The sequence below is a fragment of the Erpetoichthys calabaricus genome, chromosome 1, assembly GCF_900747795.2.
Source record: "Erpetoichthys calabaricus chromosome 1, fErpCal1.3, whole genome shotgun sequence".
NCBI lineage: Eukaryota > Metazoa > Chordata > Cladistia > Polypteriformes > Polypteridae > Erpetoichthys > Erpetoichthys calabaricus.
The window spans coordinates 60106452-60130898 of NC_041394.2; the positions used below are offsets into that span (position 1 = coordinate 60106452).

Below are 24447 nucleotides of genomic sequence, written 5' to 3' on the forward strand. Positions count from 1 at the left end.
TATTCTACTTTCTCTTTAAGGATTTCAGTCTACTATTAGTCTCAGAGTTGGTGGTAATGGAGGATTGGGGTCGTACTATCTGACAATATAGTATACACAAACTCTCTGGCTTCATCAAATCTGTGTACTAATTTTGTCTTTACACTTGTTAAAAACATTGGCTGGCACAGTACTGTATTGCAATGCTTAGCATTTCAGCCTTCTAGCTACATGTGATTGGGTCTGACACCCAGTCAAATTATGGTTTATGTGCAGTCAGCACCTTCTCTTTGCGTTTACATGTTTTTTTTATGCTTATTGCAGTGTTTTTCCCATATTCCAATACTGTGTAGTTAAGATAAACTGATCACACTAAATTAGTCTGCTATGGGTGAGACGGCTCCTGCCCTGTACCAAAAGCTCTAAGTACAGGCTGTGACACCTCATGACTCTAAACCTGGAAAATTAAATCAGTAAATGCAAGGATAGCTTATAATATATTACATATTTAAGTCATTTGAAATTGTTGAAATTTCAAGCTAATGAAATACGAGTAGTGTTGTGGCTAAACAAGTAAATAGTGCGGCCAGCAGGGGGCGGTGCAGCTCCCCAAACACCCACCACAAACAGTCTTGACTGTTTTGACTTCTTTTCTTTTTTCACTCCGAACATTAAATGGGGTGTCCATTGGAACCCCAACTCTTTATGTGTTTCAGTGTTTCCTTTTACACTATCGTACATGTATGTGAAATAGTTTAGGGATGTGAATGGAAGAATTTAGAAAAATCCATAGTAGCTTATCTTTCAGCAACACACTACCAAATAGCAATATATGCAATACAAAAAATCTGTAGTAGTACAGCAGGCATGTGTCCTAAACTGACTAAAATATACATTCATAAAATAATTAGACATAGTCATGTAATGCTTATAGCAGAGATACACCTACACAGTGGCGTAGCTAGAGTTCGTGCCGCTCGGGGCAGGGTGGTGCTTCAATTTGCCGCCCACCAACATATCTGAATATGTTAACCTATTTAAATAGAAAATTAAAATGACATATAGAGAAAAATTAAGATATATTTTGCATAGATTTATTCATATATAGAGAAACAGCAATAATTTTTCACATATAATTATTTATAAGCATCAACAAGACAACAATATAGTATAGACGCACTGATAAGCCATGTTCTAATTATTAGTTTAATATAATTACGCTGCGGAAACCAGAACCTTTGTAGTGTACAAGTGATAGGTGGGGATGAGCAAGAACGCATTCGGATTGATAACGAAACAAAATTATAAATTAGTTGTTTATCTTCCTAGAAATTATTATCGGTGTAATGTTTATGTTTATTTTTGTTATTGCCTCATAAATTTCAACTGCTGTTTCTGATGCCATCACAGAAGGACAGTCTGAAAATTATTTTTGAAGCATTTGTGGATAAAAATCAGAGAATTTTACTTTTTTCATTCATGAGTGATATTTTTCTGAACCCTGCTGCTTACACACAAATTGTACTGAGCCTTTTGGTCAATAATGCCGCCTCCAAAAATGTGCCCCTAGCTACGCCACTGCACCTACAGTGGATATCCATCTTGTTTTACAATTTTGTATAATTTGGATGACATTTCTTGCACAATGGTCGGCAGAAAAAGAAATGTATTCAGTTTAGTCAAAGATGTGTACTTCACTGAGGACACTGAATTTTTTTAGTGAAATTAAAATTCTGCAACATGTTTATATAGCACGTAGGAGGTTTAAAGTTTGTTTTGGTTTGTTTTCCTGAACACTCACTTCCAAACTCCCTTTCTTTCTTGTGTGTGTAAGGCAAAACAAACAAATAGCAGTAAAAGGATCCATTGTTTTAATCCCAGACAACTATAGAGACGTTGGTGTAAACAACTTTTTAAAAATTTAACCATTGCAAACTAATGTAACCTGTCTGCAAATTATTACAACACATCTTAAAAGGCCTGGAGTGCATCCATTCAGGTTTTATTTATATACAGTGGTGCTCTTCTAAAAAGAAATGCTTAAAACATTAATGAGATTTACAAGGATAAAACAGTAACATAAAATACAGTCCCTTGCAACATTTATATACATATGTATGCATATTTATTTATTTTAACAAAAATAAACTAATAAAATATATTTCTATTTTTTTGTGAATGCTCTCAAAGGTTAGGAAACATATTTTTTCCAAACTGAAATAATATTCAAAATAGGAGAAAAATTACTGACTGTTTGATGAAATGAATCATTCAAAACCACTTTCTGGCTTGCTGACTTGGTTGCAGGATCCTATTTCAGCAGCACTATGTTCTATGAAACATAACGCCCCAGACAGAGCACGGTCCAATGTAGGGTGCGCTTACACTTTCATATTTAATCAGACCAGAGCATGTACGTTTGGGCATATGCATCTCTTCCACTGGGGTCCTCAGCACTTAGGTTCCACATTGTTGTGTGCTGAGCCCCATACTTAATTCATTATTTACACAAAACTGCTTACCCATTCACAGCACAAACATAACTGAGAAATTTGCAATGATACCACCATACTAGGATTCATTTCCTTTAACAACGAGACCAACTACTGGGATAAAGTACAAAATTTGACCAAATGGGGTGCAGAAAACAATTTGTCACTCAATGCACAAAAACACAAAATAACAGTAATAATTGATTTCAGGAAAGAATGAAGGACAGAGAAAACATCACAGAGAATAAAAAGTATGCAATTGGAACAGTGACCCACTTCAGATTTTTCAGAGTCCACATTAGAGAGAAGCTCTCCTGGTCCCAAACACCGCACACCTTGTGGAAAAGGCCCAAAATATTTTTTCTTCCCAAGGAGACTGAAAAAAGTCAACCTAATGCAGCAGGTTAAGATAAATTACTATCGTAGTACTATAGAGAGCATCGTAACTTACTCCCATACAATATGGTACACTGGTTGCCATGCATCTGTTAAGAAAGATCTGCAAGAGCAGTAATAGTAGCACAAAAATAATTGGTATCAGACTCCCAGATTGGAATGAGACCTGTAGCAGTTGATGCTACAAGTAGGCCCAGGATATCATTAGATATCCGTTCCACCCAGGACGCTGCATGTTTGATCTGTTGTCCTCTGAAAAACACTACAAGGTGATGCATGCATGCCCTGTCAAACTTAAAAACAGCTCCTTTCCCAAAGCAGCAAAAATGCTGTCCTTCAACCTTCACAACACTCCCCTCAACCACCAAATTTATGAATTAATGTGCAATAAAACCTTGATAGCAATCCTTTTGTTCTCTATTTACAAACCGGCCTATTTATATACTTACAGTTTTGTTTATTTATAGTATATAAATGCATACAATGCTTACATAGGAGACACCACAGACCTCAGCAAACAACTGATTCCCACCAGATCTTTCGTCATACCACACCCTTCCCTATCACAGGGCCATATCTGAAAGTACAACGTGCATCCTCTCCAAATCTGGAATCATAGTAGCATACAAACCTACAAACACTCTACAGACAGTTCTTTTGAATGCTAAAAGCAAGAAATCTGCAGCGGAGAAACGCAATGCTGTTCACAGTATACCATGCAGTTCATGCCTAGTTGTATACATGGGACAAACATCTAAAACATTTGCAACACGTATACAGGAACATCGCAATGCTGTCAGAAGGAAGGACCAATGATCTCTGATATACGCACATACAAGTTTAACCAAACATATGTTTAACTGGGACACGGTGCAAGCAAAACATAGGGCTAATACTAAAAGTGCCAGAGAGCTGGTGGAATCATGGCTCTCACATGAAAACGCCATTAACAGACGTTTGGATATGAAGCCAGCATATGCAGGCTTAAAAAGAAGAACATCCACATAATAAATAATACACCATTTCTATAATATATAAAACCATTTTACAGTCCCACCCTTTCAAAGATCCCAGAGTACAGTGGGAAAAGTATCTCTCACTCAACTTCTCAGAAAAGGAATGGAAGGTAGCAATTCACAGAATTCACTCAAGCTCCGTATGTGCAAAGCATAGAATTATTCAAATCAAAATTATCGAGCACATCTGTCTTGCTTAAAATTGTCCAAAATGTTTCCAGGGCAGGATCCAACCTGCGAACATTGCAGTCGAGCTCTAGCCTCACTAGGCCACATATTTTGGGCCTGCACCAAATTAACATCATTCCGGACCAAAATCTTTAAATGCCTTTCAGACAGCCTTGGTGTCACAATCCCTTCTAATCCATTAACAGCTGTGTTTGGTGTTCTTCCAGATGGGCTTAAAGTGGAGAAGGACAAACAAACTGTAATTGCCTTTACTTTACTATTGGCACGTAGACTTATCTTGCTCAACTGGAAGAATCCTAACTCTCCTATTTTAAATCAGTGGGTAACTGATGTTATACAGTGCATCCGGAAAGTATTCACCGCACATCACTTTTTCCACATTTTGTTATGTTACAGCCTTATTCCAAAATGGATTCAGTTAATTTTTTTCCTCAGAATTCTACACACAACACCCCATAATGGCAACGTGAAAAAAGTTTACTTGAGATTTTTGCAAATTTATTAAAAATAAAAACATTGAGAAAGCACATGTACATAAGTATTCACAGCCTTTGCCATGAAGCTCAAAATTGAGCTCAGGTGCATCCTGTTTCTTCTGATCATCCTTGAGATGTTTCTGCAGCTTAATTGGAGTCCACCTGTGGTAAATTCAGTTGATTGGACATGATTTGGAAAGGCACACACCTGTCTATATAAGGTCCCACAGTTGACAGTTCATGTCAGAGCACAAACCAAGCATGAAGTCAAAGGAATTGTCTGTAGACCTCCGAGATAGGATTGTCTCGAGGCACAAATCTGGGGAAGGTTACAGAAAAATTTCTGCTGCTTTGAAGGTCCCAATGAGCACAGTGGCCTACATCATCCGTAAGTGGAAGAAGTTTGAAACCACCAGGACTCTTCCTAGAGCTGGCCGACCATCTAAACTGAGCGATCGGGGGAGAAGGGCCTTAGTCAGTGAGGTGACCAAGAACCCAATGATTACTCTGTCAGAGCTCTAGAGGTCCTCTGTGGAGAGAGGAGAACCTTCCAGAAGGACAACCATCACTGCAGCAATCCACCAATCAGGCCTGTATGGTAGAGTGGCCAGACGGAAGCCACTCCTTAGTAAAAGGCACATGGCAGCCCACCTGGAGTTTGCCAAAAGGCACCTGAAGGACTCTCAGACCATGAGAAAGAAAATTCTCTGGTCTGATGAGACAAAGATTGAACTCTTTGGTGTGAATGGCAGGCGTCACGTTTGGAGGAAACCTGGCACCATCCCTACAGTGAAGCATGGTGGTGGCAGCATCAAGCTATGGGGATGTTTTTCAGCGGCAGGAACTGGGAGACTAGTCAGGATAAAGGGAAAGATGACTGCAGCAATGTACAGAGACATCCTGGATGAAAACCTGCTCCAGAGCACTCTTGACCTCAGACTGGGGCGACGGTTCATCTTTCAGCAGGACAACGACCCTAAGCACACAGCCAAGATATCAAAGGAGTGGCTTCAGGACAACTCTGTGAATGTCCTTGAGTGGCCCAGCCAGAGCCCAGACTTGAATCCGATTGAACATCTCTGGAGAGATCTTAAAATGGCTGTGCACCGATGCTTCCCATCCAACCTGATGGAGCTTGAGAGGTGCTGCAAAGAGGAATGGGCGGAACTGGCCAAGGATAGGTGTGCCAAGCTTGTGGCATCATATTCAAAAAGACTTGAGGCTGTAATTGCTGCCAAAGGTGCCGCGACAAAGCATTGAGCAAAGGCTGTGAATACTTATGTACATGTGATTTCTCAGTTTTTTTATTTTTAATAAATTTGCAAAAACCTCAAGTAAACTTTTTTCACATTGTCATTATGGGGTGTTGTGTGTAGAATTCTGAGGAAAAAAATGAATTGAATCCATTTTGGAATAAGGCTGTAACATAACAAAATGTGGAAAAAGTGATGCGCTGTGAATACTTTCTGGATGCACTGTATACAATTTGAAACTGGAAAAAATCAAATTCTCACTTAGAGGATCTGTGCAGAACTTTTTCAGTTCCTGGCAGGATCTAATCAATAACATTTTAGAATAAGAATTTAAACTGAGGAAGCAGGTTCTCTGCCCTCTTTTAATCCATTAATCTTCATTCATTTATTAATTTATCTATTTGCTTATTTTTACTAGCTTTAAGTTTTACTCTGCTGGCCTAGCTCTCCTTCTCAATGGTGGGGGTTGATTTGTTTCTAGCCTTTTTTGTAAAACTTGAGTTATTTGTATGGAATGCTATTTGATTATAATAAAATCAAATAATAAATAAATAAATAAAGACTTTATGACTAGCATCCTCCAAACCCCAAATTATTAACCATCCCCCCTTACACCCACCTAGCTCTCCCTCCTCATTTACTATATATTGCCTTTGATTCCTGTATATCTAAACATTTTCCTCTCATGATGATGGCTGGTAGGTTGTCGAAAGCTTAGGAATAAAAAAACTATTTTAAAATACATGATTAATTTCCTCTCTTTGTGGATTTCTAGCTACAAATATGCAAAGTGTATAACAGACCTTTGCTTCCATAAATCATATATATACTGTATATGTATATATTGTAGAAAAGGCGCTATATAGGCGTCAACCCAACACAGACTGACAGCAGAGGCATGCATAAAAATAAACAAAAAGACTTATTTGTTGTCTTCAGCCGTGGGGCATGTCTTTCCTGTGTCCCACAGGCCCTACACAGTCCCAAAAACACATCAAAAGAAAAACACCCAAAAACACTACTACTACTACTACTACTACTCCTCCTCTTCTTCTTCTTCTTCTTCTTCTTCTTCTTCTTCTTCTTCTTCTTCTTCTTCTTCTTCTTCTTCTTCTTCTTCTTCTTCTTCTTCTTCTTCTTCTTCTTCTTCTTCTTCACTCCTCCCAGGCAGCTTCTTCCTCCTCCTCCTGACTCTGGCGCCTAGAGCAGTGGCTGCAGGCTCCTCTTATAGCACCCCCGGCAGTGCTCCAGGTGCTCGTTGACCTACTTCAGGCTGCATTTCCGGGTGTGGCTGCAATCCAGCCCACATGGGCTCGTTAAGCCATGCAGCTCCCCCTGGCGGTGGCCATGGTGCCCAACAGGGATGAGCTCTAGTGTTCCACCATTGTGGCCCCGATGCAACCATCAAGTGTTCCGGGGGACGTAGTGTGCATCCCATGGCTGCTCCCCTGGATCGAGTGTCAAAGGGGCATCCTGGCCAGGCATGGGACCTGGCCATCTACCACAGTATACATATATCCATTCATCCATTATCCAACCCGCTATATCCTAACTACAGGGTCATGGGGGTCTGCTGGAGCCAATCCTAGCCAACACAGGGCGCAAGGCAGGAAACAAACCCCGAGCAGGACGTCAGCCTACCACAGGGCACACACACAAACACACCCACACACCAAGCACACACTAGGGACAATTTAGAATCTCCAATGCACCTAACCTGCATGTCTTTGGACTGTGGGAGGAAACCAGAGCACCCGGAGGAAACCCACGCAGACACGGGGAGAACATGCAAACTCCATGCAGGGAGGACCCGGGAAGTGAACCCATGTCTCCTAACTGCGAGGCAGCAGTGCTATCGCTGTGCCACCATGCCGCCTATATATACTATATATATATGGGAGCCCGTAATGGATGCAGCACAAGAATGAAGACACAACCTGCCTGGGATGGTCGTCAGTTTTTGTACCTTTTGGGATGATCAGATATTGGATGGACGAGGAACAAGTGGATCTTTTGAACAATTTGTCCCACAACACAAGAGGTGGTAGTGTTCCCCTGGCTTGGGGCCTATTATGGAAATGCTCAGAGTTGCCTGGGTATTGTAGTATGGAAGGGAGATCCTGTGAGGGTCCTTGGGTGTTGCAGGGTGGCGCTGTGTAGAATGGACCTCCCTATTTTGGAGAGCATCCACATCACCCAGAGGTGCTTCCAGCATGTAATGTTGCGGCACTGGAAGTACTCCCGGTTCAACATAAACAGTGCTGCTCTGCCTCATCCAGGTGAATCAGAGGGTGAAACTAACTTGGAGGAGTAGAAGGAGGTGGAGAAGGAGAAACAGCTATATTAATGACTGGCACATTGTTGGATGGATTTCAGATATTATATAGTAGTGTCTAGTTTTTAATATATGCATATCTGTATTTTATGTTTGTGTGTACATGTATTAAGTATTGTGGCTTTTTGTGTGCAAGGCTTTATTGGGTAGAATTTTTGTAAACAAAGTTTCACAGCCTTTTGAGCAGTGGCAATATAGATTATTTTATCTTATTTTGTTTTCTTGTGATGAGTCAATAGTGGATTGCCCTGTGATAAAACAAACACCTCTTCTGGATGTATGAGAAAAACAAAGCACTTGGAGAAACCTCATGTAGTGTGTTAGGACATCAGAAATCTAATACATTTTCAGTAACCTAATATCTGATATCTTAGCATTACTATGGACCAAATAGTCTGCTGACGCATAACGCTGTGTAAATTGCCATTATCCTCTTCATATTTTTTGGGGTTATATAAATGACATTTTATTTGTGTACAACAGTATAGAATGCATCCTGCATTTGCCACTGGAAGGATCTATGGAATTGACTTGTGTTTTTTTATTACTTTGCAAAGCTAACTGTCTCTTGGGGTATTTGAAACAGGCTTGGACTATTGCAATTAATCAAAAATGCTGTGTTTTCAGCCTGTTTTTAGTGCTGTTTAGAAACACCATAATGTATAAGTGAAAGAGATACAAAAAACCAATAGGTATTACACAATTTCAGCTAATTCCACATTGGACCTATTGAAGGCTTCTAATGCCAGTCCATACTGGAAGAACTCTGAAGTATTTCAAAGGTGCCAGTACATTGGCTTTAGCATCTATGTCAGTAAAATGAAACAACACTTAATCAGCACAGATGAGAAATCAACATGCACTGATGGTTGTCCAGGGTGAGTTTACAGATTTGTGTCAGTTAAAATATAGACCCATTACTTCCTTTCTAGAAATTCACCATATTTTCAACCAGACTGGAAATATGGTAGATATGAATAGGAACAAGAAATTAAGACAGAAGGAACAGAGCATGAATTAACAATCAGCAAGATGCACAAATGTGTTCAGGCATTGATCCAGATATCTGCTTATAAACTGTAATACAAACTTTATGCAACGGGGAAGTGTCTCTGGCATTGACACACCATAATAATGACAGAATATAAAGGTTATTGAATAACTAGTCATATAATATGTTTATTTTAATGTCATTTTGTTGGGGCAGATCATCAAAAAATGCAGAAGAGCTTCAGAAATTAGACTGGGACAAATTTAATAATGAAAGGAGGGTTGCTGAACAGAGGAGAATACTAAAAATCATTTATAATATCCCATTAATCAAAAATCCAATGAGTAATAGAGAGAGAGATAAGGTAATAAGATATAACCTATTAAAGTAAAGACAGCCATGCAAGCATTGACATATGGAGGTGATATGACTTAGTGGTCAAAATGCTGGGCTATACAGCACATGTATCCCAAAGTAATCCCCACCAGATCACACTCATGCATGGATTTCAGAGGCCACGAGTAATGTTGAATACAAAATGGCCAATCACTCACCACACATACACAAACGTTTTACTAAGATGACGGTGAAAAAAGAAGAAAAAACAAACTTTCTTCAAGGGAAGAAAAATGATAAGACTTTAAAGGTAATGTGGAAGAAAATTTAATACACACAGGCACCGATTTAAGCAATAAAACACAAGCAGGAGAAAGCATCAATCGTTATTCTTTATCTAAATCTTCAAAGAGGTAACAAGTGTATTACATGTTAGCCACATGTTAGTCACATTGCTACAAAGGAAAAAGGCTATATTTATACAATTCATTGATTAGGTCACTTTTCTTTAGAAGGAATTCATTACAAATTCAGAAAACTTTTAACATGATTGGTTACACCTAGTTGCTAACAGGACATGGCAGATTTTGATACCTTAGATGACCACAATTTGATTGATAGTCCTGTTTGTTTAGGATGTATGTGACTTTTTGAATGTTTGTTTTTCATTTTTGTGTTGAGGAGTTGTGTGAATTTCAAGAAGAGAAAAGAACAATGGCCTATATATATATTATGATCCAGCTTGGTACAAAACAGGAAACACATTTTATCATAGTGAATAAAAATAACAGCGTCAGCTTTTAAGCATAAGCTCAGAAGGATAGGAGACTCAGACACATACCAGGTACACACTGGAGCAGGGTTCAAATTTAACTCTTACAGTAATCAAGTGAAACAAATAGAGAACTACATTAACAAGCAAACCACAAAACGGCAACAACAGCATGCACTTGGCTCTATATATCAAATCATCTGCAAACCACAACTCGATCAATAATATGGACAGTTTGAAGAGTGTCAAAAACATTTCTGGAAGGTGGTTAGTTTATATGGCTCTTTTGTCACACGGATGATTCAGCATTATGGTCTGACATCCGTTACACAGAGCTCTGCCAATTGGATTCAAACAGACTGTAGTGCTCACCAGCCTAACTAGTACATTCGCCCAAACTTCATTTTAATAACCATGAAATGATGGCTGAATGTTGTATATTGTGTAGGTCATATTTTACTAGACACCAAACTAGAATTTGGAAGAGTCTCAGGCGCAGACTGCCTATGGTTTCCTGGTTTGGACACAAATAAAACTGCCCTAATGACATTCATGTCTAAACCATGCATTATGACTTACTGGAAGATGAGCAGGAATCACTAAACCTTTATATATCGTTATTTTTGTCAGCTGTTCACTGGCATAACTTGACAGTCTAAGATAAGTAGACTTCTTCTTTCATTATTACTAGTAAATGATGCTGAAGAAATTAAATGAAATAATCCTGCCTAAGATATTTGCATTCCAGTGTGCTCTAGAAAAAAATACTGTATCTACTGTATTACAGGTGTTGTTTCTTCTTGATTTTACAAAAAAAAAAAACCTTGTTATTATCTGTGTAAGGTTCCAAATACACAGCGCATTTCTCCCTGTCAGCTAAAACAATATACTTTTGCAAAATAATTGTACTTTTTGCCTTTGTCTTTTACTGGAATACTTTGTGATGAACCTCGTTTCTGACAGGACCGCTTCATTGCATTGGCAGTATTTTTGTTTTGTTTTGCGATATTTGTTTTCCCTGCTTTTTCATTTATAATATTCTTGTCTATGTTTTATTTGATTTCTAAATTTACATCACTCTGGAGGAGAACTCTCAGGTGCTTTGGCATTGAATAGTTTCTGTTTCAATACTTTTGAAAAAATACTTTGTTGCATTAAATCCCTTTAGTTAAAGATTTACCTGTAGTACTTGTCTTCCTGTGAGACCTATTGTCATGTCAAATTGGATGCTCTTCAGGAGCCTTTTTGTATAGTTGTTTCATAGTTTAGATATGGGCTTTAATAGTAATAATAATAATAATTATTATTATTAGTAATAATAATAATAATAATAATAATTATTATTATTATTATTATTATTACTGGGATAATAGTCTACCAACGTACGAACAGTACCTGCCACCAATGTGTAGCATCCTTCTGGATGATGTTACGACACCCATTCTTGCGCCAGTACACTCACCACACTTTGGTTTTTAGATGGTGAAGGTGTGAGAGAGACAGTCAGAGAGAGGGGATGAATAGGGGTCCTGAACAGAAGAGACCATGGTGGGTAATTTTATTTAGGACATCAGTTAACACCCTACTCTTTCGATTGTTTTTTTGTGACCACAGAGAGTCAAGGACCTCTTCCAAAGTACGGCACGGATTCTTATAGCACAGTGCCCCCATCACTGCACTGTATCATTAAGCGGAGTGGTGGCTCTGAGGCTAGGGATCTGCACTGGCAATCGGAAGGTTGCTGGTTTGAATCCCGTAAAATGCCAAAAAAAGGAACTCTGATCTCTTAGGCCCTTAACCTGCAATTGCTAAACGCTTTGAGTACTGAGAAAAGCGCTATATAAATGCAAAGAATTATTATTATTTATTACTGGGGCATTCGGATCCACACACAGACCACTGGGTAAGCACATCCTGATGGCCTCTCCAACACCTCTTCAAGCAGCAAGGTTTTCTTAGATGGTCTCCAATCCAAGTACTGGCCCGGGCCTCAGGTGGATGACCAGTTCTGGAGTGCAGGTGCTATCGCTGTTTTAGGATTTTGCCTTAGGATGTCTAATTTGACTCTGGTAAATTAATTAATTTTTTCAGGTGTTTATTTCTACTTTAATTTTTTTCCAGTGTTTAATTGGATCTCTTTATTTGAGTTATTTATTCTTTGCATTCTGTTTATTTATGCCAATTTTTTTTTTAATTTCCCTCTTGTTAAATTATTGACATTTAATTACTTATCTTATTTGCAGCTTTAATATATACTTTGGGATCTGGTAAATGTAATTAATTATTGTATTAGATTTTGTAAGCACAATTATTCTTCAATAAATTAAAATTTTAAAGTATAAAATTATGCATTTTTGAGGTGAAGTTTGCTACATGAATGTTTCTTGTCTGACATCATCTAATACACTCTTACTTGTTTTGCAAATCTTATAGAAATGAAGACTTTAAAAATGCAGTGCTGAACTGTTGTGGTTCAATATATATATATATATATATATATATATATATATATATATATATATATATATATATATCCATCCATTTTCCAACCCGCTGAATCCGAACACAGGGTCACGGGGGTCTGCTGGAGCCAATCCCAGCCAACACAGGGCACAAGGCAGGGAACCAGTCCCAGGCAGGGTGCCAACCCACCGCAGGACACACACAAACACACCCACACACCAAGCACACACTAGGGCCAATTTAGAATCACCAATACACCTAACCTGCATGTCTTTGGACTGTGGGAGGAAACCAGAGCACCCGGAGGAAACCCACGCAGACATGGGGAGAACATGCAAACTCCACGCAGGGTGGACCTGGGAAGCGAACCCAGGTCTCCTAACTGCGAGGCAGCAGCACTACCACTGTGCCACCGTGCCGCCCTATATATATATATATATATATTTATATTTATTTATTTATATATATATATACACACACACATCTATATTTCACAAATGACAGTATATTCAAATAACGTACAGACTTTTTCAAACCATAAGGTGGTGTATAAAACCCTTCAGTCATGAAACAAAATTTATTTATTACCAGCTTGACACCTTTATCTAAGGCATCTTACAAATCTGAGTGATACAATTGGTTATACTACTTTTGTTTTTCCATTTGAACACAGGTAGGTGAAGCGACATGCTCATGGTCTCACAATGTCAGTTGTGGGATTTGAAACCACAACCTCAGGGTTTGAAGTCCAAACCACTATGCCTCACTGTCAATGTTAAAGGATACACACAGCTACAGTCATACACTCAAACTTGTACAGTTTTGAATGACTAAGTGACCTGAAATTCTGACTATGGGCTAAGAAACCAGGAAGAAATTTGAAATGCTAGAAGAAATCCATGTGAAAACAGGGAGCACATCCAGATTCCACACAGAAGGTAACAGAGTCTAAAATTGAACCTGGGGTGTATACATTGTAGGAATCCATGCTTCCTCCTCTGCCATGATTAATGTACAGTAAGTAGAAATAACATTTTTAACATAACATAAAGGAAAATACTGTAGAATAATAATACAATGAAAGATTAGTCACTAATCATTAAACCATATGTACAAGTCCGGGGGGTTATTGTGGAATTGTGGAAGTGATTTTAAAGGGGAGCTAAGATCTCATCCTTGTATACCTCAGTATGTAAAGTTGAAGTCAAGAGAAGGTGCGCTTAAGCACAAATCTGCAGTACTACACACACATTTTTTCTACATCTACAAAAGGATAAGCATAAGCTGTATATCTGCAATGCATTCTCTCTGGGAGTTCTGTACAATTTAACAACAGGTCTGTCGGCACGTTTGACTGGTCAGTTGTGTGGAGCACATTGCTTACAACCTAACCATGCAGATGATAAAATGATCAAAAGCAATTCTCTAAAGATGAGAATTATTTACATGAAAGCACAGACAGAAAGTACATCACTTGGACTGGAACCTACAATATTCTATAGTAATTTTACAACTATAACGACAGCCTTCTTGCAGTCATATTGGTAACACTGGATATTTTTTAATTCACAATCTATATATCTATATCTGAATGGCTTGTTTTTGTCACATATCTAATTTATATTGTTAATTTCATTGGTAGAGCTAGTCCTGATGTCTTTGTTGCAACTTCACATGAAGCTGCAGGACCCGCACTTGCTAGCAACTGGCTCAAGGCAGCATGCACCTCTGGACAGGTCACAAGTCCATTGCAGGGCACAGTTACACATTAACACTTCCCATACTGGGCCGTGAACTAACCCATCTATCTTTGAGATGGATGAGGAAAAAAAAAAAAAACATTAAATAAATACAGGGAGGAAAAACAAATGTCAAGATAAGGAAACAAAACAGAGAGAAATTAACTGCTAAATCCAGGTTAAAAACATCACACAGAGAGAAAATATTTTGATGAGCAAAAATTTTCAATGACTTAAAAAGAGTTTTGTTTTTTTTCATAAGAAACTCACAAAATACTATAGTCTAAACTTTCAGTTAGTTAACTGAATTATTTTTTTCACCTTCTTTATTTATTAGATTAGATTAGGTAAACTTTATTAATCCCAACAGGAAATACAGATCCATACAGCAGCAGAAACCAAAAACTAAGGTACAGACTCACAGGACAGATAATACAGCCAATCAATTAATCAGTAAATAAATGAATGAATGAATATATAAATAAATAAATAAAATGTATATTGTGCAGATATTTCAAAATTAACTTAACAAGTAGATTGGGAGGAAGCATTGGATTGCCAGATAGAAGTGGACAGAAAAGACCCCCAGAGACTCTTCCTAGCACACACAGGTGCAAACAGCATGTGGCTAAAAATGCTCCAAGACAGCACCTCCTGGAAGAGATATTTTATGTTGGCATCCAATTTTGCTACCATCCTGTTTTCCACCACAGCTTCCAGTTGGAAGCTTTCCTAATAAATCTGTTCAGGCATTGTGCTTCTTTCAAGCTCAAGTTGCTTCCCCAGGAGACTGCACCGTAGAACACCACACTGGCTACTATGGACTGGTAGAACATTTCCAGCAGCTTGCTGCATACATCAAAAAAACTGAGTCTCCTTAGGAAGTGCAGTCTGCTCTAGCCCTTCTTGTATAGCGCCATTGTGCTTTCAGACCAGTCCAGTTTGACGTTTCTGTGAACCCCCTGGTACTTGTAGCTCTGTAACACTTCCGCGTCCTCCCCCCGAATGCTGACTGGTCTCAGTGGCTCCTTGGCATGCTTTTTTCTTGCTGATGTTGAGTTGCTGGTTGTTGTCCCTACACCACACGATGAAGATCTAAAGTTGTTTTGGAAGTCCATTAATTACAGTAGTGATTGCATTATATTCAAAGATAACTGACTAATGAAAGAATCAGATTGAAGACTTTGATGGTAGCAGTTAACATAAGTACATTAAGAGCTATGGTAGAAAAAAAAAATAAGATGACCCTTGTTGTGTAAAGGGTTAGCAGAAGAATATTTAGCTCCTAAAAGATCCCCTTATATTGAGCACCTCGTGCATTTGTTAATTTCATTAGATTTGGGCATTATAGAACAACCTATAACTCAATAAAAATTACAATATACTTCACAGCTGCAATGCAAATATATAACCTCAAAATAAAACAAAATTGAATGTTTCTCACCATTCAAGATAAATGATGTTAGTTTAGTACAAGTTTAAAACTATCTAAATTCCTGTTTCATGTTATAAATCAATCACACTCTTCCCCTCAACCAGCAGGATCATTTTACTTCACTACTGATATATGAGGATGTAGGATATCAAATTAGAAACACAATCATTTAAAAACATTTTGGGAGATAAAAAACCCCCCAAAAACTCAAGTCAAACCTAACCAAACCTCTTATGTGACAGTCAGTACTGCAAACCCCAGCTGTTCCTAACTGTAAGTCTAGTGTGCTGATTTTGCCTGTTTAAAAGGGCATTTCTAAAATGCAGCAGCACAATTAGGGATTAATCTCTGCTCTGTACGTGGGTTGCATTCTAGTATTATAAGAGAAACACACATGGTTGCACTCGGTCTTTCTATCTCTCTCTTTCATACACACACACCCTCTCCTCTCACAGCTTCCTGTCCTTCAGTATTCTATAGGACACTGGTTGCCATGGAGACCTGGATCCCACTAGGCAGTGCTGCAGAATGGAAGCAGTTACCCCAGCAACCAAAAGAAAAAGGGTGGTGGGGGGGAGCTGCAGTATGTTACCACGGTGATTGAGAAAACTGGGCAAGAAGGCATCTGTATTGTCAGAGTTTGAATAACCTACACCCATTTAATGTAGAGTAATATTAATAGACACTAATCAGAGTTGTTTCTCTTCAAGGTTACTGAATTGTGCTTTAGTAGAATGTTAGCTTTTAAAAAGTACAGTATAACAAAAATCAATGATGATTCTTGCAAAAACATAAAAAACCCAAAACATTTCTAAACTCTTTACATTGTTTTAAACAATAACGTACTGTAAATGAAGATTGAACACATGCCGTGTACTATGAAATACAACTGCAAATACTGGGAAAGTTTATACTTTAAACATTAAAGGATTAAAAACTGAAGTTTAAACAGATGTTCATCCAAATATTATGTGAAAGAGTAAATTTGAATCTCAGATAATCTGCATACTATGAAAAGAAGATCATTAGAAAAAACAAATGCACGCTTTGTTTACTTCTAAAAGGTTCACAGTAGTATAAAGTGGTACGCCAAGAGAGATATAAAATTATATAAAAAGGTTAGAATTGTTTTACTCATTTGACCTTAAATGTGCTCTAGTCATGCACGGTTTTATTTATATATAACAATAAAGTTAATCAACAAGTTTAGTTTTCGGCCTGCCTGAGTGTTGAGTGTAGGTGTGCACAAGTGGGCTTTGTGTTGGACTGGTGACCTATTCAGGGTTGGCTCCTGCCATGTGCCTGGTGCTGCCAGGATGGGCACTTCTCTCTCACAAACCAGAACTGGATAAAGTGGGTTTAAAAATGTCAGGATACTTAAAATATTTTATTTACAGCAAATGTGGTGAGAGTAACTAACTTGGTGACTGCAAAAAATCATGTAAATATAATCAATAAATGGTAAAAACAACAGCTACTGATTCTGCATTAAATGTTTATTAATGATGCAAGTTCTCATTTAAAGTGTATTGCATTCTGATTGCAATCTAAGTAATATTTATGTACTGAACTTTGAAAATTATTGGCAATATTTTTGGAATAAACTCAGTGCTGATAGCCCATAAGTTAGAAACTTAAAAACCTTGTTACTTATAATTATTTTTTGGCAGTGCATGTGTTAGAATTTTCCTACCAAGCAAGTGACATAATATTATAAAAATAAAAACAGATTTGTTATGTTGCTAAACATTCAGCCCTAGCTCATTCACTCACAGCTTACCCTCTGGTATGAACGGACTCAGTCAACAAAATCAGAATCACTTTTCTCAGAATCAGAAACACATTTAATCACCTAGTAATTCATGTATAGGAATATAAATTGGTAGCTTTGGAGCTGTTTATAACATAACACAAGGTCACATTCAAACAACAGAAATTAGCAACATACCTTATAAACAGTTTCAGAACAGTATAATTATAAACGAGAAGTGCAAATGAAAGCATGTGTTTGTATAGTGTGTATGCACAAACACAAACACACATACATGTACATATTCTGTACACACACACATTTTCATACAGTATATGACAGACAGAACACACAAATAAGCAAGAAAGCTGAGCTAAATCATTGGTTAACAAGGGCTATGCTCAGGGAATTAAACTGTTTATGTGTCTGTTACTATTAGTTTTAATTGACCTAAAGTGTTTACCAGAGGGAGGATTTTGGAACAAGTGATGACCTGGGTGAAATGAGTCCAAGGTCTTTTTGACATGGTTTATGACACTAGATGCATACAGGTCTACAGCAGGTGGAAGAATTTAGCATAAGAAGATACAAGCAGGTGACACGGTGGTGCGGTGGGTAGCGCTGCTGCCTCGTAGTTAGGAGATCTGGGGACCTGGGTTCGCTTCCCGGGTCCTCCCTGCGTGGAGTTTGCATGTTCTCCCCGTGTCTGCGTGGGTTTCCTCCGGGCACTCCGGTTTCCTCCCACAGTCCAAAGACATGCAGGTTAGGTGGATTGGCGATTCTAAATTGGCCCTAGTGTGTGCTTGGTGTGTGGGTGTGTTTGTGTGTATCCTGCGGTGGGTTGGCACCCTGCCCGGGATTGGTTCCTGCCTGGTGCCCTGTGTTGGCTGAGATTGGCTCCAGCAGACCCCGCGACCCTGTGTTCGGATTCAGCGGGTTGGAAAATGGATGGATGGATGGAAGATACAAGCAGCAGGATTAATGAGACAGGTACACACAAAATAAGACGAGAAGATCATACAGGTAAAAAGGGCAGTAGATGTTTGCTAAAGAAACAAAAAGAAAGGAGCAAGCAAAGATATTTTCCAATGACACGATTATAAGGAAAGGTGAAAAATCAAGGTGAGTAAATGCAGAAAAAATTAAAAGCAAAACTGTAAGACACCTGCAAAGCAGGAATACAAAATGTAAAGAAAGGCAGCACCAGAAGTAGAATGAGGACAACAGAATGACTGTTAGCGAATTATCATCTTCTTGTGAAGTTGTTATGTTCTCTCCATGTCAACATGGGATTTCTACATGAAATATGACCACGTTTTTTTTACAGTCTGTGAAAGAATGTCATTCTCTTTAGAATGCAGCCTTTTGCATTCGCTGTAAATTCAATTGGCAGCAGGAGTTTGTGTGAGGCTGTCCCAGGGCGTATGGTGCAACAGATTGGCGTTACATTCTGTGCTGCTTCATGCCTTAAACCAACTGCTGTCAGGTCAAACAATGAACTGGATTAAATGATTCTGAAAATGAGAGAAAGCCTACCAAACAGAGAACACTGGAGGTACTATTAAAAGACTACGGATTGCTAAGGAAGGCACCTAGACTCAAGAATGAAGTCGGGGGCCGAGGCAGCTTCATTAAAACAAACCACCATTCCAGCTTCAATATAGCACTTTTTAAATCAATTGCTATGATGAAAAAAAAACACAAATTCACTTAATTCCCCCGTTTGTTTGATGATGCATTGTCTGATAAAGTATGAGTTGGGGGTGTCTTTAATTCTGCAATAACCTCAGAATTTAAACTGTTGTCTCTGAGCCTCTTGTTCTAAATTATTAAACAATACAGAATGACTTACTGTATGGCAATCAAATGAACAAAACAAATGGATGCATATTAGGGAAAAAATTGTCAAACCAAATAAAATTAAACCTAAATCTTGTAATTCAAATCTGAAGACTTGATTCAGAAACGAGTGGCCTGTTTCCTACAAGTAAAGAAATCGCAACTGCCCCACAGTGACAGAGTTTAAGTACCTCAGGGTCTTGTTAATCATGTGAGTGACGGAAGAATTTGTGCAATGGCTGCAGGTGAATCAGGGCCTGAGGCCTCTGGTGAAGAATTTGATTTACCAGTCATTATACATTCAAATACTCAAATACTCAAATAATATAATACATGGGAATGAAGGTCCGTAGGAACAAGAATACATGTGTGTAAATGAGAGGGAGGTCAGTGGAATGGTGAGGAAGCAAGGAGTAGAGTTGGCGAAGGTGGATGAGTTTAAATACTTGGAATCAACAGTACAGAGTAATGGGGATTGTGGAAGGGCGTTGAAAAAGAGAGTGCAGGCAGGGTAGAATGGGTGGAGAAGAGTGTCAGGAGTGATTTGTGACAGACGGACATCAGCAAGAGTGAAAAGAGAAGGTCTACAGGATGGTAGTGAGACCAGCTATGTTATATGGGTTGGAGACAGTGGCACTGATCAGAAAGCAGGAGACAGAGCTGGAGGTAGCAGAGTTAAAGATGCTAAGATTTGCATTGGGTGTAACGAGGATGGTCAGGATTAGAAATGAGTACATTAGAGGGTCAGCTCAAGTTGGACGGTTGGGAGACAAAGTCAGAGAGGCAAGATTGCATTGGTTTAGACATGTGCAGAGGACAGATGCTGAGTATATTGGATGAAGGATGCTAAGGATAGAGTTGCCAGGGAAGAGGAAAATAGGAAGGCCTAAGAGAAGGTTTATGGATGTGGTGAGAGATGACATTTAGGTGATGGGTGTAACAGAACAAGATGCAGAGGACAGAAAGATATGGAAGAAGATGATCCGCTGTGGAACCCCTAACAGGAGGAGCTGAAAGAAGAAGATACATTCAAATACTCACTTACAAACGTGAGTTATACATAGTGTGCAGATGAAAGGTGAGGAGCTGAACATTACAGATGGAACTCAGGTTAGAACCAATGCTTTTTCAGGTCACAATAAGCTGGGTATAGGAATGTAGAATGGATGGCTCATGATAACTTCCAAAATGGAGTGTACCACCCATGGCCCACTGGGAAAAGACCCAGGAGCAGATCCAGGACATGGTTAGATTATGAATTATTATATCTCTCAGCTGGCCTGGCATCATGTGGGACATTTCTATACAGAATTGTAAAAGAAGCTGCTGAAGCCAGGGTGGCCCGGTCAGATGAGCTCAACATGTTGCTATGGCATCCCTCATCAGGAAAAGCATATCTAAAGTGACGTGAATTGAATCTAGTAATCCTACCATTACAAGAATACTTTGTGTTACCACCTTGATAAGAAGTATTTATGCTATATTGTTTATGTTTAAAATATTGTGTATTTAGTTTAACATTCTGAAATTACATTATGCAGCTATGGAATTATACTTTAATAATATATTTAAATCACACACATCCCAACTTATCATTTTTGCCTTACTATATAGAAACTATATATTGCAAGTTTGATGAAGCATGCAGGGGGACAGATTCTAGAAGTCTAAGAAAATCTGTGAGATCTCAATAAGAATTTTATTTTCTTCCCAGCATGATGTCCCTAGGCACAGTTACTACAGACTACTTTCTGAAACTAGGAGCAAAATTGTGTGTATGTGTATATGCGTGTGTGCGTGTGTCTGTGTGTGCATGAACAAAAATAAGAGCTTGAAAGGAATTGCTTTAAAATCTCATTTCAGAAAATGAATCATTTTGAGATTTCATTGTGCGATCAATAATAAGCAAAAAAGAAATTCCATCTGAAATCATTATAAATCAAATGTGATGCTGGAACCTCTCTTTAGAAATATACTGCTGGATCAGTGACTGAATTGTTATACATTTAAGAAGCTTAAGACTCATCTTGAGTATTTCTTAAATTATAGTTCACGTAGTCAAACATTAAAAAACAAAAACATCAAATATATGCAAAAAAGCAAACAAAACACATGTTACTCTACTTTGCGCATGTATAAATGATTTCAAGAAGAAAATTAAAATTCAAATGATCTCATCTATTTAATTTCTAATCTTATTTGCTTTATCTGGCTACGATTGCAGTGCTAAAAGACCAAGCTGGTCAAACTTTACTTTGTCAATAGTCTTTAGATTCACTTGAGAAATTCCCAGGTCAAATAAGAGGTGTATTCTCCTCCTATCCAAGCCCATGCCTGGAACACTTCCTATGAGACTTGTCAAGGAGTCTTCATCATTATATTCATCAACAGTAACATTCCTAGGCCAATATCCAGCTACATGGTTGTGCATCTCAACCTTCCAAGTAGTCAGGTTTCCCTATGACCTCTGTAGTTATATCTGAGGTTAGGAATGCAACTGTAGTGTTGCGTCATTGTGCTGCAGTGTTGGACAATCTCACAATAACCCTAATTTCACTCATAAACAGGATCTGAAGGTAACTGCTCCACTTTGAGAATCCCCTTTCACCTATCCCACAGAGAGCAATCCATGGCTTTTTGAAACAGAACAATGATCTCACATTTGGCAGCGTAACATCTGGCCACAAATCCACTTCTGAGATCACTGTCAAATAATGCAAAAACAACAGGACCACCTATAAATGAGAAAGATGCAGCTTTCATTGTTGGCTATGCATTGTTATGTTCATAGAAGAAAATAAAAATCACAACCAGAAGAGTGGTTGAGACACACCATTGATGGGATTTCTACATTCATCTGAAACTTACTCAGCATAACACAGCAAAAGTACACAACTCTCACTCACAAATGAATCACAGACAGTGAAAACTTCTAACAAATCCCCCCCCCCAAGTTTCTCCTTTATTTCTCATTCGGAAGAATACAGGGAGACTGTTGCTGTGTTTGACTGCGGCCTGGCTTTTATTTATTTTATTATTTTCTTTTTTTGCACCTGAGGAAGCCTCGACAGAGGAGAAACGCGTTGTGCAAGTTTATTTTTATTTGCGTGAGCATTGTGGTCTTCCATTCCAATCTTAAGACCTTACCTAATGAAGATGAATTACTCCGAATTGTGGTAAAACATACTCACATAAACAGTATTTTCTTTTCTACAATGGGGGGTTGCATTGAGGCAACTCTTTGATTCACCAGTATCAACTATATAAGGATAAGACCTATTTGAAATTGGAAAATATTTAATTCTCATTTAGAAGATCTGTACAAAACGTTTTCAAAACCTGACAGGATCTAATGAATAACATTTTAGAATAAACATTTAAATTGAGTTAGTGGATTCTCTCCCCTCTTTTTATTTTCATTCATTTATTAATTTATCTATTTACTTATTTTTACTAATTTAAAGTTTTACTCTGCTGGCCTAGCTCTCTTTCTCATGAGTGGGGGTTGATTTGTTTTGAACCTAGTCTTGTTAAGCTTGACTTGCTTGTATGGAATGTTATTTGATTTTAATAAAATCAATAAAATGCTAAAAAAAAAGATTTAGCACAGGGGCTCATCATTTAGAACTGCTAGGCAAAGCATAATATAAGACAAGACAGATAAAGACAACTGGAAAAACGTTCAGTCAGACTTGGAACAGTTGTATGCTATTTTTTGTCTGTCAGACTCAGCATGAAACTGTATCCTCTTTGCCTTGTTTGTAATTGTCTTATTCACCTAAGTGGGGGCCTACATGTGGAATAAACAGTATAAAGCCTTGGAAAGCAGTTAAGCACCTTTGAAGCCGATGGACGGATGGAAGATAACGTCATCTGATTCTGAAAATCCTTCCACTGCACAGCGAAAATGGAAGACTCTACACATCGACTTCCTTTGTCTGTTATGTAGCATAAGCCGTCATTAACGGAGGGGTATAGCCTTTTGATATTATATCTATATAGATTTGGTTTATTTAACAGGCCGCAATTACAAAAGAACTCATTCCCAGGGAGCTAACGCTTTCTGCTGGATACACACTCCTTCTTACAAGTAGGTCCTTCTCCATTACTGTAGTGATATAGTTTTCTTTGTCAACCTTTAGGACATTTGCTCATTAGTCCCACTCATGGTTTATTACCAAACAAACCCTGGTCTTGATCCACATGCACATTGAACCCAAGACATAACTCCACATGGCGTGAACTGAACCCATTCATTCTGCATGGTTCACCTGTACACTAGCCCAAGGGTGGGCAAAGTCAGTCCTGGAGGGCCGCAGTGGCTGCAGGTTTTTGTTCCAACCCAATTGCTTAATAAGAAGCACTTATTGCTCAAGTAACACTATTGCTTCACTTTAGTTGTCTCGCTCGTTAAGATTTTGAACCCTTATTGCTTATTTTAGTCTAAAACAGCTGTATTCTTGGTTTTTAATTGCTCTTTATTAGCAATAAGATGCTAATGACAAAAGAAACCAGCATTTCTCCATTTAACTTGTTTTCATTTACACCTGTGTGTATTTATTGTGCACTGTTTGCTTTAATTTAATACTTGGAAGGAAAGTGAAGAGACGAAAGTGAAACAGTGAAAATTACTCATCTGTTTTAGACTTCAGATCATTTGGATGATATCCTTAGAAAGGAAAAAAAATGTAGGATATGAGAATGACTTGACATGGCAGAGTTAAAGCACCAACAAGCTATGAAATTGAATAAATGACAAGGATTGTTTTCTGATTAAGCAACTGGGTTTGAACAAAAACCTGTAGCCACTGTGGCCCTCCAGGAACGACTTTGCCCACCCCTGCACTAGCCAATTAATGGCAAATGTCACCCTCAGGCCAGGCTCAATGTGTGAATTTTGGTATTCTTGTTCATAACAAGCTTCTCTTAGATTTTCATGTGAGGCATTATAGGAGTAAAGTTTTGTTTTTTTTTCTTTATCTAGTC

At 38.3% G+C, this 24447-nt stretch overlaps 1 protein-coding gene across 3 annotated transcripts in view; it reads right to left on the reverse strand.

Moving 5' to 3' along the window:
- gabbr1b (gamma-aminobutyric acid (GABA) B receptor, 1b) overlaps positions 1-24447 on the reverse strand; it is a 721337-nt gene that overhangs the window by 44329 nt on the left and 652561 nt on the right. The window lies entirely within an intron of this gene.